The sequence below is a fragment of the Dendropsophus ebraccatus genome, chromosome 12, assembly GCF_027789765.1.
Source record: "Dendropsophus ebraccatus isolate aDenEbr1 chromosome 12, aDenEbr1.pat, whole genome shotgun sequence".
Classification (NCBI taxonomy): domain Eukaryota; kingdom Metazoa; phylum Chordata; class Amphibia; order Anura; family Hylidae; genus Dendropsophus; species Dendropsophus ebraccatus.
This window is the reverse complement of record NC_091465.1, coordinates 13,265,952-13,282,794: the sequence shown is the minus strand read 5'-3', so window position 1 is coordinate 13,282,794 and position 16,843 is coordinate 13,265,952.

The window sequence follows — 16,843 nt, the reverse complement described above, 5'->3', positions numbered from 1 at the left end:
TCCCTTTGGATAAAGAATTTCTTTCTGCGGCTCTCTTAAATTACATTTATAAGCCGCGGAAAGAAGGGCTTTAGGATAACCCTTTTGTTTAAATCTATTTTGCAAGGTTCTGGCTTGTTTTTTGAAAACATCGGTAGAGCTACAATTCTTACGGATGCGTCTATATTGGTTAAATGGGATATTATAGATCCACTTCTTGTAGTGGGCGCTATGGAAATCGAGGTAGCTATTTATATCTACTTTTTTAAAATGGGTACTTGTTAGAATTTTTTCTTGTTCTATTAGCACCTCTATATCTAAAAACACCATTTATATGGGCTGTAAATTGCAGCCCCCAATTATTGGAGTTGAGATGCTCCACAAACGATTGTGCAGATGATCCGTCCCCCTTCCATATGACAAAGAGGTCATCTATGTACCTCTTATAATAGATGACATGGTCATGATACCACGGGGAACCGTATATATACAGAGACTCGAACCCGCCCATAAAGATGTTAGCGTAACTGGGCACGGCTCGAGTCCCCATCGCGGTCCCCCGCGTTTGGTGATAAACGACCCCTGCATAAGTGAAGATATGGGTAAGTATGAATTTGAGTCCACGAACCAAAAAATCGATTTGACTCTGATCATACCTGCCCTCCTTCCCTAAAGCTTCAGAGACTGCTTGTAGTCCCAAGGAATGCTCGATATTTGAGTATAGGGCCGTTACGTCTAAGGATATGAGTAGGTAGGAGGGATCCCACTCAATGTCATAGAGATCACATATTAGAGAGGTGGAATCTCTGAGGTATGACGGCATTTTAGTAACAATTTCCTGGAGGTGCAGGTGCAGATAGTTGACTTGTGAGGGACCCAATGCCCGATATAATCGGCCTGCCAGGTGGATGCTCCTCATTTTTATGAACTTTAGGCAGATGATAGTAAAAAGCCATATTGGGAGAATCCACCTGGAGGAATCTTTTTTTCTTTTTTGTTTAGAATACCCATTCTAGCTGAATCATCGATCAGCTTTGAATATTCACTATGGTACGTAGCAGAAGGGTCTTTATCTAAGACCTCATAGTAGGCGCTGTCTGATAGACTCCGTAAGGCTACCTGATGGTAATCCTCGGCATCCTGGATAACTATTGACCCCCCCTTATCCGCCGATCTAATAACTATGTCTGTGTTGTCTCGCAGCTGTTTCATGGCTTGGCGTTCCTCTAAGTTTAGGTTGTGTTTTTTGATCTGTCTGTTTCTTGCGATTTTTTTCCAGATCCTCTAACATGGATGCATAAAATGTTTGTATATAACCCCCTTTGTGGTGGTGAGGGTAAAAACTAGACTGTGGTCTGACATCTAGATGTATAAAATTGTCGTCAGATGTACCAGTATTCGTTGGCGCAATAGTGCTAGCAGTACCTTTTCTATTGTTTTCAATCTCAAAATGGCGTAGGAGAGTTAATTTTCTAGTGTAATTATTCAGATCTAAGAAAAGATCAAAATCATTAGACAATTGTACCGGACAGAAGGTTAAACCCTTCGCCATGTGCTCGTGTGCCTACAGGTCGGCAAGTCCGTAGTCCATCGGGCGGCGATGTGGGTGGCTCTATTCCCTGATAAGCTGACTTGCTGTGAGATCTGATGTGGTGACGTTCTTTAGGCGATGAACCAATGATCCAGCTGCTTCCACCGACCGAGGCCGCGTGACACCTTCCAGCTCACAGTAAGTCAGCAACCCGGGATTCCACCCACTGACGTCAGCGGATGTGACATCTCGGAGTTGCACGGCTCGGCGCACGGCCACTACGAGTACATACGGAGACGGTAAATCTTGGAAGTCATGTGATACCCATGAAGTCATGTGATACCCATGAAGTCATGTGACACTGGCCCCCGCCCCTTAGGTGGGAGGTCACAGAACCTAATGGAGTGTATAAAAAGGATCATTTGTATACATGATGTAAGAGCTTGATAAAGGCGGCAGTATGTCGCCGAAACGCGTTGCTCATTAAACCAATTTTATGAATAGTACTAGAGAGTACGTCTTGCAAGTCCTGCGCCGAGGCTATATCAGCTATCTACAGTCTATCTTCTATAATTGTCGATGCTACAGATACTGTACATGTGGGCGCAGTTACTTGGTGAGACGGCTTGCTATCTACCTAGATGTAAAGCCAGTTCATTGCTCCTCTAAAAGGAGTAACCTATTCCCATATGGAGTGTTTATGACCCTAATAAACCTCTCTGCTCCCCACGGAAACCGGGCCCCAGCCGCTCTAATGTAATAACATTGTCCGATACATGGCTGACCAGTCTCCTGAGGTAATGGCGCAGCTGTTCTTTATAAGGAGCGTGTTTCATTGTCCCTGTAAATCCAGTCACGAGCCGGAGGCGAACCATTACTTCTCCCCGTACAAGTCGCTGCGATTAATTCTGTGACTTTATGTACAGTACCTTGCCGGTCTACTTATCATCAGGGGCTTTGGAGACCATTTTCTTTTCTAGGCATGTATACATATATACACACACACGCAGGGCCGGACTGGCACTGAAAAGCAGCCCTGGCACAACAACCCCACCAGCCCACATATAAATCTCCCCGCACCCATTGCACCAACTGTGCAATGGAAAAATAGAACATTTTTCAGATACCAGGTGTACGCAGGTGCTGAAGAGTAATATCACCCAGCAGACTATAGAGAGTACAGCAGCGATCAGATGCAGAATATAGAACAATAACTTAAGATCTGTCTGCTCTCCTGTCATCTGTCATTCATAATAATAAAGGTATATTTGCCCTGAAAACTATTCAGTCCATTCTTCAGGAAAAACAGCACCTCAAGATCTTAAAGTTATAGTACTGATATAATTCAGGGGCATCTTTCCTTCCTGCCTCCTTATTGTGCTGTTCCCCTGTTATTCCTCCTGGAAATCGATCTACTCCCATTATTTATAGTGTGCACCTCCTCACCAAACTATAGGGACTGAGAAGGTGATGCACCATAAAGGATGGGGGGAGTATACAATGAACAAGTATAATCCCACACATGGTACCATCATACTGACCATATCCAGTACACACAGACCAACTGTACAGTATATAAGGGTTAAATGATAACACCCCACCATTACCAGATATTACCACCACATAATAACTATATGTTACCATTATAGTCTTACTAAATAAAACCAAAGGTAATATTACCAATAACACTATACAGGGAGCAAATAATGCTGCCATGCCATGACTACACTTCACCACCACATAATGACTAATACCATCATACTGTGTATAAAACCCTTTATGCAGACCATTTATACCTCCATACATTGAGCACAGTTACAGTACATTCAGTGACTCACAAGGGGCGTCTTCTCTGATTGGAGTCTTCCTCTTTTGTTATCTTCACCACTTGGGCCAGGCCATCATGATGACGTCTTCTGATCACGATTAATCTCCACAGAATCTGTCAGACACACATTTTAGGCTCTACCATTTTATAACACCACCTACCCACCTCTATACAAGCTGCCCAACCATAGTGCCCCAAATGCTAATAATGCCCTCCTCTGTAGCCCATGCAGTATTAGCTCCCTTAACAGTATCCCTTATTACTGCCCCATACAGAAGTTACCCCATAATAGTGCCCCTGCACAGTAGTTATCCAATAGTGCCCCCGTACAGCGCCCAATATAGTAGCTAACTCCTCCCAGTAATGCCTCATATACTAGTTCCCCCCCCCCAATAGTGCCACCTATAGTAGCCATTCCCAAATAGTGTCCCATATAGTATCTATTACCCCATAGTGCCCCATATAGTATCCAATCCCTCACATAGTGCCCCGTATTATATCCAATCGCCCGATAGTGTCCCATATAGTAGCCAATCCCCCCAATAGTGACCTACGTTGTAGCCAATTCCCCAATAATGTCCCGTAGAAGTATCCAATCCCCCCAATAGAACCCCATATAGTATCCAATCCCCCAATAATGTCCCATATAGTATCCAATCCCCCCAATAGTTCCCTCATAGTAGCCAATCCCCCAATAGTCCCCCATATAGTAGCCAATCCCCCAATAATATTATTGCCCCATATAGTGGCCAATCCACCCCCCCCAATAGTCCCCCATATAGTAGTCACCCAATAGTAGTATTGCCCCATATAGTGGCCAATCCACCCCCCCAATAGTCCCCCATATAGTAGTCACCCAATAGTAGTATTGCCCCATATAGTGGCCAATCCACCCCCCACAATAGTCCCCCATATAGTAGCCAATCCCCCAGTAGTATTATTGCCCCATATAGTGGCCAATTCAACTCCCCCAATAGTCCCCCATATAGCAGTCTATCACCCAATAGTATTATTGCCCCATATAGTGGCCAATCCACCCCCCAATAGTCCCCCATATAGTAGTCACCGAATAGTATTATTGCCTTATATACTGGCCAATCTACCCCCCCAATAGTCCCCCATATAGTAGCCAATCCCCCAATAGTATTATTGCCCCATATAGTGGCCAATCCACACACCCCAATAGTCCCCCATATAGTGGTCAATCCACACACCCCAATAGTCCCCCATATAGTGGCCAATCCACACACCCCAATAGTCCCCCATGTAGTAGCCACCCAATAGTATTGTTGCCCCATATAGTGGCCAATCCCCCCCCCCCCCAATAGTCCCCCATATGGTAGCCATTCCCCCCAATAGTATTATTGCCCCATATAGTAGCCGGTTACCCCCAAAAGTATCAGTGCCCCATATAATAGTCAATCCCCCCATAGTATTAGTGCCCCATATAGCAGTCAATCCCCTCCCCCAATAGTGCCCCATATAGTAGCCATCATTGCCGCCCCACCCCCACAGTATGCAGTGCAGTGCCCCCACCAGAAAAATAACAAAACAGTAACTCACCTGTAATCCGATCCCCAGCAGCTCCTCTGCCGGCAGCCTTCTCCTCTGCCATCTTCCTCTCCGCGTGTCCTCCTCTGTCTCTCTCCGCTGTCATCTTCCGGCGCAGGCAGAGAGGTACAGACACTCTGTCCTTCCCTGGAGGTCCCGGCAGCCTCTATCGTTTATCTGTGTCTGTGCCACACACACGTGACACATGAATGATAGAGGCTGCCGGGACCTCCAGGGAAGGACAGAGTGTCTGTACCTCTCTGCCTGCGCCGGAAGATGATAGCGGAGACCAAGGAGGACACGCGCAGAAGAGAAGGCTGCCGGGAGAGGAGCCGTGCTGCAGGGTGGCATAGTATACGGCAGCCGGTGGCCCTCTCAGTTTGACGGCGGCCCTCAGCCGCCAATTAGTGGCCGGCGGGGGCGGGCCGTGTGGCCTCCAGGTAATCTAGGGACAACATTTTTGCAGTCCGGGCGGCCCCCGGACTGGCAATCTGGGCAGCCCAGCGGGCATTTGGCCGGCATGCCAGATTGCCAGTCCGGGCCTGCACACACGGTGGTCCAAAAGTAGATGGACAGTATGTGTAATAGGGGTATGGAGAGGGAAATTTATCAAACATGGTGTAAAGTGAGACTGGCCCAGTTGCCCCTAGCAACCAATCAGATTCCCCCTTTCATTCCTCACAGACTCTTTGGAAAATGAAAGGTGGAATCTGATTGGTTGCTAGGGGCGACTGAGCCCGTCTCACTTTACACCATGTTTGATAAATCTCCCCCACAGTATAGGACATAGCCTCAATGTTTTCTAATATATTTTTCTTCTCTGTTTTTGAGCCGTTCTGGTTTAGACTTTGATGCAAGTTACTAACCACATGCTGAAGTGTCAGTGAGGCCTTGTCCTTTTCCCTCTGTGTGTGACCTGGCTGCACCTCCCTCAAATGATGCCGCGGGTAAGGGCGATGCAGCTGTCTCTGCTCAACTTTTTCTGTGACCTAACAGCTGTACTAACTCCTCAGTGTCATGTATATGGAGGCTATGTGCATACACAGTATTTTGGTCAGTAATGGAGCCCACACATCTAAGGGAACGTGTCATGGAGTGACACAAACACTTGTTTGTCAGCTGAATTCCTTGGGTGGCTGTATATATATATGTATGTATATATATATATATATATATATATGTGTGTGTGTGCTATACATCTCACTGTCTGAGTAGGATGTGCGGCTGATGCTTATTGACACACGATTAACCAAACCCTGTAAAAGATCTGCAAACGAGTGCTGATCTTAGGGTCCTATTACACGGAGCGATTTTTATCAACTATTGATAAACGATCGCAAACGAGATTGTTTAGCGTCAAGGTGCGTTTACACGGAACGATAATTGGCCCGATCGTACGATTAACGATGTCGGAGTAACGAATTTTTTTTTTTCATAACAATCAGCATTTAGACGGTACATAATATCGTACGGAAAATTGTTTTGCGAACGCTTAAGCCTATCTCACACATTGGTTAAATCGGCGAACTACTGTTTACATGGAACGATCTGCAAATTTTTTTCGACCGACGATTTGAGAACATGTTGAAAGATCAAAATGAACGATTTCTCGTTCGTCATTTGATCGTTCACTGCGTTTACACGTACGATTATCGTTCGAATTTGATCGTTATCGCGCAAATTCGCACGATACTCGTTACGTGTAAACGCACCATCAACCTGAAATCGTTCACCATATTACACAGAACGATAGTCGTTATTGCGATCGTTACTATAATCGTTTATCCCATCTGATCCCAGCAAAACAATGAACAATGTGCAATTACACTGAACGATTAGTGAACAAATGCAGAACTTGAGCGAAAGATTGTGGAATTACAGCGAACGGTAAACGATAATTTTAGGTTCAGAGCTAGATCAACGACACACAAACGATTTTTCGATTGTTGCCTGCAATTACACAGAATGGTTATCGTTTAAATTCAAATGATATAACGATTTTTCACACGATAATCGCCCCGTGTAATAGGGCCCTTACTGATCAGTTTGCTGCCTCCCGCTGTCCCATCTGGTCATGTGATAGATGGCTGCGTCCTTACACTAGAGTGAACTTTCAAACAGTATCAGAGTTCCAGACAACATAGTCATGATGCTGAGAGTGCCAAGGTCCTTCGCAGGACACCGGACGTGTACGGACGTGTTTCTGCAGACAGGTGCATTAGCCCTTACTCCGTGAGGTGTGATCTTGCATGGAACCCCAGACCGAGGAAGATTGACAGTCATCCTGTGTTTCTTCCATCTCTGAATAATTGCTTCAACAGTTGTTGCCCTCTCACCAAGCGGCTTGTCTATTGTCCTGTAGCCCGAATGGAAGGAAAAAAAAGCAGCCACCACCTACAAACACACACGAGTGCTGGCCCACCTGCTCAGAGAAGACTGCATAAAAAAGCAAGAGAGTGAAGTATAAATAAGCTGCACTATAAATATATGGGGAAAAAAGTTTATTGTAATACCATGGAGACCAGACTACAAATAAAACCGCTAAAAGATACATAATAACCAGATTATTACTGCTGCGAATAAGATCCACAATCAGGAAACACAGTATACAGTGCTGGCCAAAAGTATTGGCACCCCTGCAATTCTGTCTGCAATCATTTTTCTGAAAGAAATTGAGTATTATCAATCACAAATGCTTTGGTAATAATATCTTCATTTATTTTGCTTGCAATGAAAAAACACAAAAGAGAATGGAAAAAAAGTCAAATCATTGATCATTTTACACAAAAACTCCCAAAATGGGCCGGACAAAAGTATTGGCACCCTCAGCCTGATACGTGGTAGCACGACCTTTAGACAAAATAACTGCGAACAACGGCTTCCGGTAACCATCAGTGAGTTTCTTACAATGCTCTGCTGGAATTTTAGACCATTCTTCTTTGGCAAATTGCTCACGGTCCCTGAGATTTGAAGGGCACCTTCTCCAAACGGCCATAGTGAGATCTCTCCACAAGTGTTCTATGGGATTCAGGTCTGGACTCATTGCTGGCCACTTTAGAAGTCTCCAGTGCTTTCTCTCAAAACACTTCCTAGTGCTTTTCAAGTGTGTTTTAGGTCATTGTCCTGCTGGGAGACCCATGACCTCTGAGGGAGACCCATGACCTCTGAGGGAGACCCAGCTTTCTCACACATTTTGCTGCACAATGTATTGGCAGTCTTCAGACTTCATAATGCCATGCACACGGTCAAGCAGTCCTGTGCCAGAGGCAGCAAAACAACTCCAAAACATCAGGGAACCTCCACCATGTTTGACTGTAGGGACCGTGTTGTTTTCTTTGAAGGCCTCCTTTTTCCTGTAAACTCTATGTTGATGCCTTTTCCCAAAAATCTCTACTTTTGTCTCATCTGACCAGAGAACATTCTTCCAAAAGTTTTTGGCTTTCTCAGGTTAAGTTTTGGCAAACTCCAGCCTGGCTTTTTTATGTCTCTGGGTCAGAAGTGGGGTCTTCCTGGGTAACCTACCATAGAGTCCCTTTTTCATTCAGACGCTAACGCATAGTATGGGGTGACACTGTTGCCCCCTCAGACTGCAGGGCAGCTAGAACTTGTTTGGATGTTAGTCGAGGTTCTTTAGCCACCATCTGCACAATATTTCGTTGAAATCTCCTGTCAATTTTTCTTTTCCGTACACATCTCGGGAGGTTAGCCACAGTGCCCACATCTCGGGAGGTTAGCCACAGTGCCCACATCTCGGGAACTTAGCCACAGTGCCCACATCTCGGGGGCTTAGCCACAGTGCCCACATCTCGGGAGGTTAGCCACAGTGCCCACATCTCGGGAGGTTAGCCACAGTGCCCACATCTCGGGAGGTTAGCCACAGTGCCCACATCTCGGGAACTTAGCCACAGTGCCCACATCTCAGGAGGTTAGCCACAGTGCCCACATCTCGGGAGGTTAGCCACAGTGCCCACATCTAGGGAGGTTAGCCACAGTGCCCACATCTCGGGGGCTTAGCCACAGTGCCCACATCTCGGGAGGTTAGCCACAGTGCCCACATCTCGGGAGGTTAGCCACAGTGCCCACATCTAGGGAGGTTAGCCACAGTGCCCACATCTAGGGAGGTTAGCCACAGTGCCCACATCTCGGGAGGTTAGCCACAGTGCCCACATCTAGGAAGGTTAGCCACAGTGCCATGGGCTTTACACTTCTTGATGACACTGCGCACAGTAAACACAGAAACATTCAGGTCTTTGGAGATGGACTTGTAGCCTTGAGATTGCTCGTGCTTCCTCACAATTTGGCTTCTCAAGTCCTCAGACAGTTCTTTGGTCTTCTTTCTTTTCTCCATGCTCAATGTGGTCACACAAGGCCACAGGACAGAGGTTGAGTCAACTTTAATCCATTTCAACTGGCGGCAAGTGGGATTTAGTTATTGCCACCACCTGTTATGTGCCGCAGGTAAGTAACAGCTGCTGGTAATTACACAAATGAGAGAAGCATCACATGATTTTTCTAAGGGTACCAATACTTTTGTCCACCCCCTTTTTTTATGGTTGGTGTGGAATCAGGGGCGTAGCTAATGTCTCCTGGGCCCTGGTGCGAGAGGCTATCTTGGCCCCCCCTCCTTTCACGACCAAGTGATGCTATTGGTGTGTGTGTATGTATATGTGTAATATATATATATATACACACACACACACCAAGACAGATATTACCTATTACCGCCATACTGTTACTGCCCAAATCCTGTATACTGAGACCAATATTACCAGTAATACCAGTATATAGGAAGGAAACATTACCGCCACTTCACAACCACTACCATCACCACCATATTGTTACTGGCCAAATCCAGTACACTAAATCACCTCATCCAGTCATATAGAGGTGGCCCCAGCTCTACACAGGTTCTATACACCATATACATTACAGTGCAGTTATATCAGGTGACTCACAGGAGACGTCTTTTCTGATCAGAGTTCTTCCCTTTTCATCTTCTTCATCCGTCCTGAACCATTATGAGAACTTCTCAGAGCCACGAATCCACAGAATCTGCCAGACAGACATATTAGGCTCCTCACACTGACACCATCCTCATCTCTATACACACTGCACATCTGTACTGTCCCCTTTACACCCTCATTTAGTGGGTAGCCCTGACTCTATGTGACCCCCTAATAATATATGCCCCCCTCCGTGTATTCCCTCTCCCCCTATGTTACCCCCCCACAAATAGATGGCCCCCTCTACCCCCTCCCTTATAGATGGCCCCCTCTACCCCCTCCCTTATAGATGGCCCCCTCTACCCCCTCCCTTATAGATGGCCCCCTCTCTCCTCACCCTCCCTTATGGATGGTCCCCTTGCCCCCCTCCCTTATAGATGGTCCCCTTTCCCCCCCTTTATAGATGGTCCCTCTTTCCCCCCCCCCCCTAATAGATGGTCCCCCCCACCCTCATAGATGGTCCCCTTCCCCCCCCCCCACACCCTCATAGATGGTCCCCTTCCCCCCCCCACACCCCCCCTCATAGATGCCCCCCTCTTTCATCCCCACCGTGCAGGCTGATAAAAAACAAAACTTAACTCACCTGACAATGCACTCCCACGTTGATCCTCTCTCCTCCTGGTCTGTCCCCGGCTGCTGCACGGCTGCCGGGGGTGTCGCGTCTTACCGGCAGCGCGCGCATCCCAGAACTCCCTGCGCGCCGGAACCGGAAGTCAGGGCCCAAGGCGCGCAGGGAGCTCTGAGATGCACGCGCTGCCGGGGGTAAGACGCGACATCCCCGGCAGCAGCCGGGAGAAGACGGAGCCAGACTCTTGTGACCGCAAGCAAAACAATGCTTGCAGTCACAAGAGTGATTGATCGGGAGGGCCTCGCGGTAGCTACGCCACTGTGTGGAATTATATCCAATTTGACTTTTTGACAATTCTTTTTCTGGTTTTCCATTAAAGACAAATTAAATGAAGAGATTAATACCAAAGCATTTTAATTGCAATCATTTTCTGGAAGAAATTGAGTATTATCTGCCAGAATTGCAGGGGTGTCAATACTTTTGGCCAGCACTGTAAGGCTATGTTCACACCGTGTAAAACAAAAGCCGCTGTTCTAGATGTTCCTGCGGCCGATACTGCTGTATTGGCTGCAGGAACATTATTTAAAGCCCATTCACATCTGCCGGCCGTACGAGTGTGCATGATAGCCGCACAGTGTGTGAACTGTCAATTATTTACACGGCTGTATTGAACAACCGTTGTTGCTCTATAACCTGTGTTAACAATGGCCGTTGTTTGCATCGATTTTAATGCAACACATTTTTTCAATGACAGGAACAGCCATTGTTTTAAACGCCAACAACGACCATAGTCAGAATGATAAGTTTTTAGTTGTTTTTTTTTTCCATCATGGGGTCATTGGATTTTACACAATAAATGATTGCTAAAGTGTATTTTTCTCTTTCACCACTAGATGTCCTCAGAGCACTTACTGGATGAAATGTTTAATTTGAATAATTAGTTTCGATTCCTATGAATGGCTATAATTCCTACAACATTTTAATCTACTTGACCTCTTCCTTTTTAAAGTTAAGATTGAACGATTTCCTTATAGTTTACATAAAAAAAAAATACATACATATATTTATTCCACAAATGCATTTTGGTTGTTCAGTAAAAATTTTATTCTTTCAGATCAACTGGTGCTAGAGATTGCCAAAGATTTGTAATCTACTTCTATTAAAGAATCTCCAGTCTTCCAGTACAATACCACCTCCTGCAGGACATACAGCAGCTGATATTCTTTCCAGTCTGACACAGCTGCCACCTCTGTCCATGGCAGGAACTGTCCAGAGCAGCAGCAAATCCCCATAGAAAACCTCTCCTGCTCTCCAGACTGGAAAGAATACACCACTTCCTGCAGGATATACAGCAGTTGATAAGTACTGGAAGACTTGAGATTTTTTTTAATAAAAGTAAATTACAAAATTTCTGGCACCAATTGATTCAAAAGAGAAACAATTTTTGGTGAACAACCCCTTTAAGAAACAATTTTTGGTGAACAACCCCTTTAAGAATAAGTCCTGGAGTAAAGGCTTTCACTTCCACCATCCCCAACAGATATTGCTTCTTCAGCAATCCCTGGAGAGAACCTCTCAGGAAACAAGAGAAGATAAGTTTGCCACCTTTCCATACCTGATGCTGATGTGCAAACATGGTGGATCGACACTGTTTGTAATAGCGGAAGCTGCAGGATCAGCGTCAGGTCTGGAATGTGTGAGGTACAAGGCACAAGTAATCTGTGAGACTGAATTATCATCTCACTCCACAGCAGGGCTGGCGTTAGCACCGGGCCTACTAGGGCAAGTGTCGGGGCCCACAGCACTTCTAGGGGCCCACCAGTGGCGGATTATAATTTGAGTGGTTTGGGTGGCCAACCGGGGCCCACAGCCGTCTGAACCACCGACATATGATCTGCACCTGCATCTTACTACTATATGGGGGCAAAGAGGATTCCTATACTGTATGAGAAAGATGCCTAAAATGTTTGTATGCTAGATTCTGCAAGTTGTAGCCAGGAGACGTCTTCATGATGGCCTGAACCAGATGGAAAAGAAAAGGAAAAGTGAGCAACTCCGATCAAAGACCCCCCCCCCCCCCCTGTGAGTCACTGAATGTAACTGTACTGTAGTCACTTATATAATGTGTAGAACCTGTGAACCATTGCTGTCTACCTCTAATGGGAGTTTTAATGTCACCACATGATTTGCTGGACAAAGGGGCCTGCTGAGGCTCTGTCGCCTAAGGGCCCACAAAAACCTGGAGCTGACTCTGCTCCATAGAGTTGTACAGATTTGGTGTCCCAGTATCCATATTCCAGCTACAGAAGTTGTTGTGGCTAAGGAATTGTTTGGCCTGATTTCTGTCTGGATATGGTAAGTTTACTTGTATATGTTGTTGTTTGACTTGTCACACTGCTGCTACTACATACACTGTATTTTATGGAGGTGTGAGAGCCAACACTGCTTTGTATTTGTCACATCTCAAAGATGTAAGGAGTTTGGTCACATGACTCTCCCACAGACATCTTCAGCCTAAAGTATTCTCTGAGAGAAGAGCCTCCTTCCGGGTTAGACGCGATCCCTGCAAAGTCCTTAGTCTAGGGCTGGGCGGTATACCGTAAAAATACCGATACCGTCTCTGGCGTCGGTTAACCGACCTCAACTTTGCCAGGACGGTATGTGCGGTATTTTCACTATTTCGCCGTCTGAGCCGTGAGCTGCACAGGTTGGAGGATGTCATTAGAGATGAGCGGACCGCATGTTATATGTGCTGTGTGTGCAGGGAAGCACAGACAGCGCATAGGAGACTGGCACTGTGTCTAAGCGCCCCTGCCACCCCCAACCCCCGCCCGGCGTGTCAGAGCGGCCCGGTCGTCTCAGTCCGCCCCAGCGCCCACCGACCCAACACGGCACAGCACAACCCCCCCGGCGTGTCAGAGCGCTCCGCATCACCCGCCCGGCACGCCGCCCCTGCCTTGTCTTAGCCAGTTACAGAGGCCCGGCACAGCGGAGCCGCCACCCGTCCGTCCCAGCGCCCCCCAACCTGCCCGGCGTGTCAGAGCATGAGCAGTTACTACTGTGCCGCTCTGACATGCCGGGCAGGTTGGGGGACGCTGGGACGGGCGGGTGGCGGCTCCGCTGTGCCGTGCCGGGTTGGTTGTCGCTGTGCCGGGCCGCTGAAACTGTCTGAGACAAGCAGGGGCCGTGTGCCGTGACAGGCAGGTGATGCGGGGCGCTCGGGGACGGTGGGATGGGTGGGTTGGTTGGCGCTGTGCCGGGCCGCTGAAACTGTCTGAGACAAGCAGGGGCCGTGTGCCGTGACAGGCAGGTGATGCGGGGCGCTCGGGGACGGTGGGACAGATGGGTTGGTTGGCGCTGTGTCGGGGCCCCTGAGTCACTAAAAATCAATTACTAAATAAAAAATCATTAACCGTCATTCAATCTTCCTAAAATCTCCACCGTAGCCTGATCACTATGCACGCAGCTATCAGGGCGGCCAGTAAAGTTCTCATTAGCACCAGGGAACAGTCAGCAATAGATTTATTCACAATCCATGTGAAAAACAGGTGACGTTTCAGAAACGTCACCTGTTTTTCACATGGATTGTGAATAAATCTACACGTTTTTTCATTCAATTGGAGTGCTGCTACCTTTTGGACACAGACAGACAGAATTGATAAGAATAGAAAGATAGATATCTTCACAGCGTGTCAGCACAGTGCCATCTACAGCCCCCCTATAATGTGCCACTCAGTGTCTCCATAACAGAGCCTTTGTACTGTCACCTATACATAACGTACTGTATACCCATCATATATACTGTATGTCCCTGTACTCTGGGTCCCTATAGTACATAGCTATATACCTGTATATACACATCCTGTAGTGTGTACATAGCCGTATACCTGTATACACATGTCCTGTAGTGTGCACATAGCTGTATGCTGTATACCTGTATATACACGTCCTCTAGTGTGTCCATAGCTGTATGCTGTATACCTGTATATACACGTCCTGTAGTGTGCACATAGCTGTATACCTGTATATACACGTCCTGTGGTTTGTACATAGCTGTATTCTGTATACCTGTATTTACACGTCTTGTAATGTGTACCTAGCTTGGGTTGCTGTTCATTGAGTTACTGTACTTTTTTTTAACTTTATTGAAGCAAAATATCCCTAGTTTGGCATTGCCAAATGGGTGTGGCTTGTAAAAAGGGGCGTGTCATATTTATCGTCCAATTATCGTTACCGCAGCTACATATGCGATAAACCGCGATATTGATTTAGGCCAATATCGCCCAGCCCTACCTTAGTCCAAACTTCTCTCCCAGAGGCCTGGAACCTCCTAGTCAGACCTGAACCTGCTAGATCACTGCTCGCGTACTGAGCCTATTACACAGCTCGATTATTGTGCGGGCAAGGACTGTATATCTACCAGTGGTGTAGCAACCATGGAGGCAGACCACGCAATTGCTATGGGGCCCATGGGCACTGCCGACATCCGCCGGCTGTGCCTCCCGCCCTCACCCAGGACAGTGACAGGGCACCATCGTCCGCCTGCACCTCCTGCCCGCACCAAGGACAGGGTCCACACTCCCCGATGTCTTCTTGGCTTCTCCCCGCAGCTGCCGCTAAAACTTCAGAGTCGGTCTCTGGAGTGACAGTCTGTTCAGCCAATCACTGCTGCTGTCCCAGCCAGTAATTGACTGAGGGACCTGTCACTTCAGAGACCGGCTCTGAAGTTCTAGCGGCAGCTGCGGGGAGAAGCCAAGAAGACATCGGGAAGTGTGGACAGGTGGGCCAATGATTGTCAGGACCAAAAGTCACAATCAGTCGATGATTGTTGTTTTTATTAGAATGATGAATCTGATAATCAGACGATTTGGCCTTAATCGGGTAGAATATGGTTATGGGTCCATTTGCAGCGAGCCGGGGTACTTGGAAGAGAGTGAGGGGAATGAGGAGAGGATGATGGTGGTAGTAGTCTCTCCTGAGTGCGGCGCTGAGCTCCTCAGTGAGGGGATGCACTGAGGACTGCAGAGTGAGAGTGTGCTATACCTGCAGGATAGCTGGATCTTGTCACGGTCACAGGTGGGCACGAGGGCTTCTGCAGGTACAGGGGGACTCTCTGGCGCTTCACTGGGTTCTCTCTCTCTTCTGTGGGCTACTGCAGCGGTTTCTGTAGGGGAGCTGCACCTGTGTGTAAAGTGGTCAATGGTGTGGACCTGTAGTTCCCCTGGGGCCAACCCCAAATACTGCTGTCCGGTACAATGGCCCTTGGTGGTGGTGTGGTGCAGATAACCAGGACAACAGGGAGACAAGAAGGGAGGCAGTATAGCAATAACTCCTTTACTGAGGGACTTGCAGTTGTTTTACAGTCCTGTGGTATACAGCGGTGAATACTGGCGGCTTTGACTGAGTTACTGCGCTTGTGGAGAGTCTGGTGGTGTGTGGAGAGACGATCTGCCTCAGATCCTGGTCTGTCAGTACGTGTGGGACGCTGGTGGGCACCGTGATCCTGTGGATCTCTTCCCTAATGGTGCTTGAGTCTGTATTCCCTCCCTGTCTGCTAGGGAGCTTCCTGCTTAGGTTACTGGGCCGGGCCTTAGGCCACAACTTTCGGGTCCCAGAGGTAACCAGGGGTCCTAGTAAATCCTACTCCCAGAATTCAGGAAGATGGGTGCAGAGGCCTTAGTTAACTCTGCTCCCTGTTACAGCCAAGTCCGTCCACTTAGGGGTCGGTCTTTAGGATTCCCACTGACTGTAAGTGTGCGGGCCCTTTCCTGAGGGTGCACCTGTCTCTCTAAGTCTCTCTTTTCCTCTCACCTCCTGCTGTTCCCTTAGGCTGCTCTGTTCTTGTTCCCCTCAGCAGCTTCTCTCTGTGGTGATTGTCTCTCATGAGGTGATGTTGTTCCCTCAGCAGCTAGTCACTTGTCTCAGCTATGCACTGCAACTACCAACCTTATATAGGGGGCCTATTTGCATAGCCACACCCCCTTCTAGCAACTTCCTAGGCTTACCACACTACCTAGAGCAGTTCCCACTAAGGTCAGTAGGTGTCGCTGTTTTGTGTGGTGTGCAGTGAAAAGCATGTAACCCATTCTCTGCCTGCCAGTTACACTGGTACAGAGAAATACACAGAACAGTTAAACACAAAACATATTAACTCCTAGGATACACAATAAAACACTTGTGGACAGGTGCCAACATGAGCCCAGCCACAGGGATTACGCTCTGGTATACTACACATTTACACAGAAAGATTATCTGACAAAGATTTGAAGCCAAAGCCAGGAATGGATATGAAAAGAGGAGAAATCTCAGTCTTTCCTTTATGACCAGATCTCTGTTTATAGTCTGTTCCTGGCTTTGTCTTTAAATTTTTGGCAGATAATCTG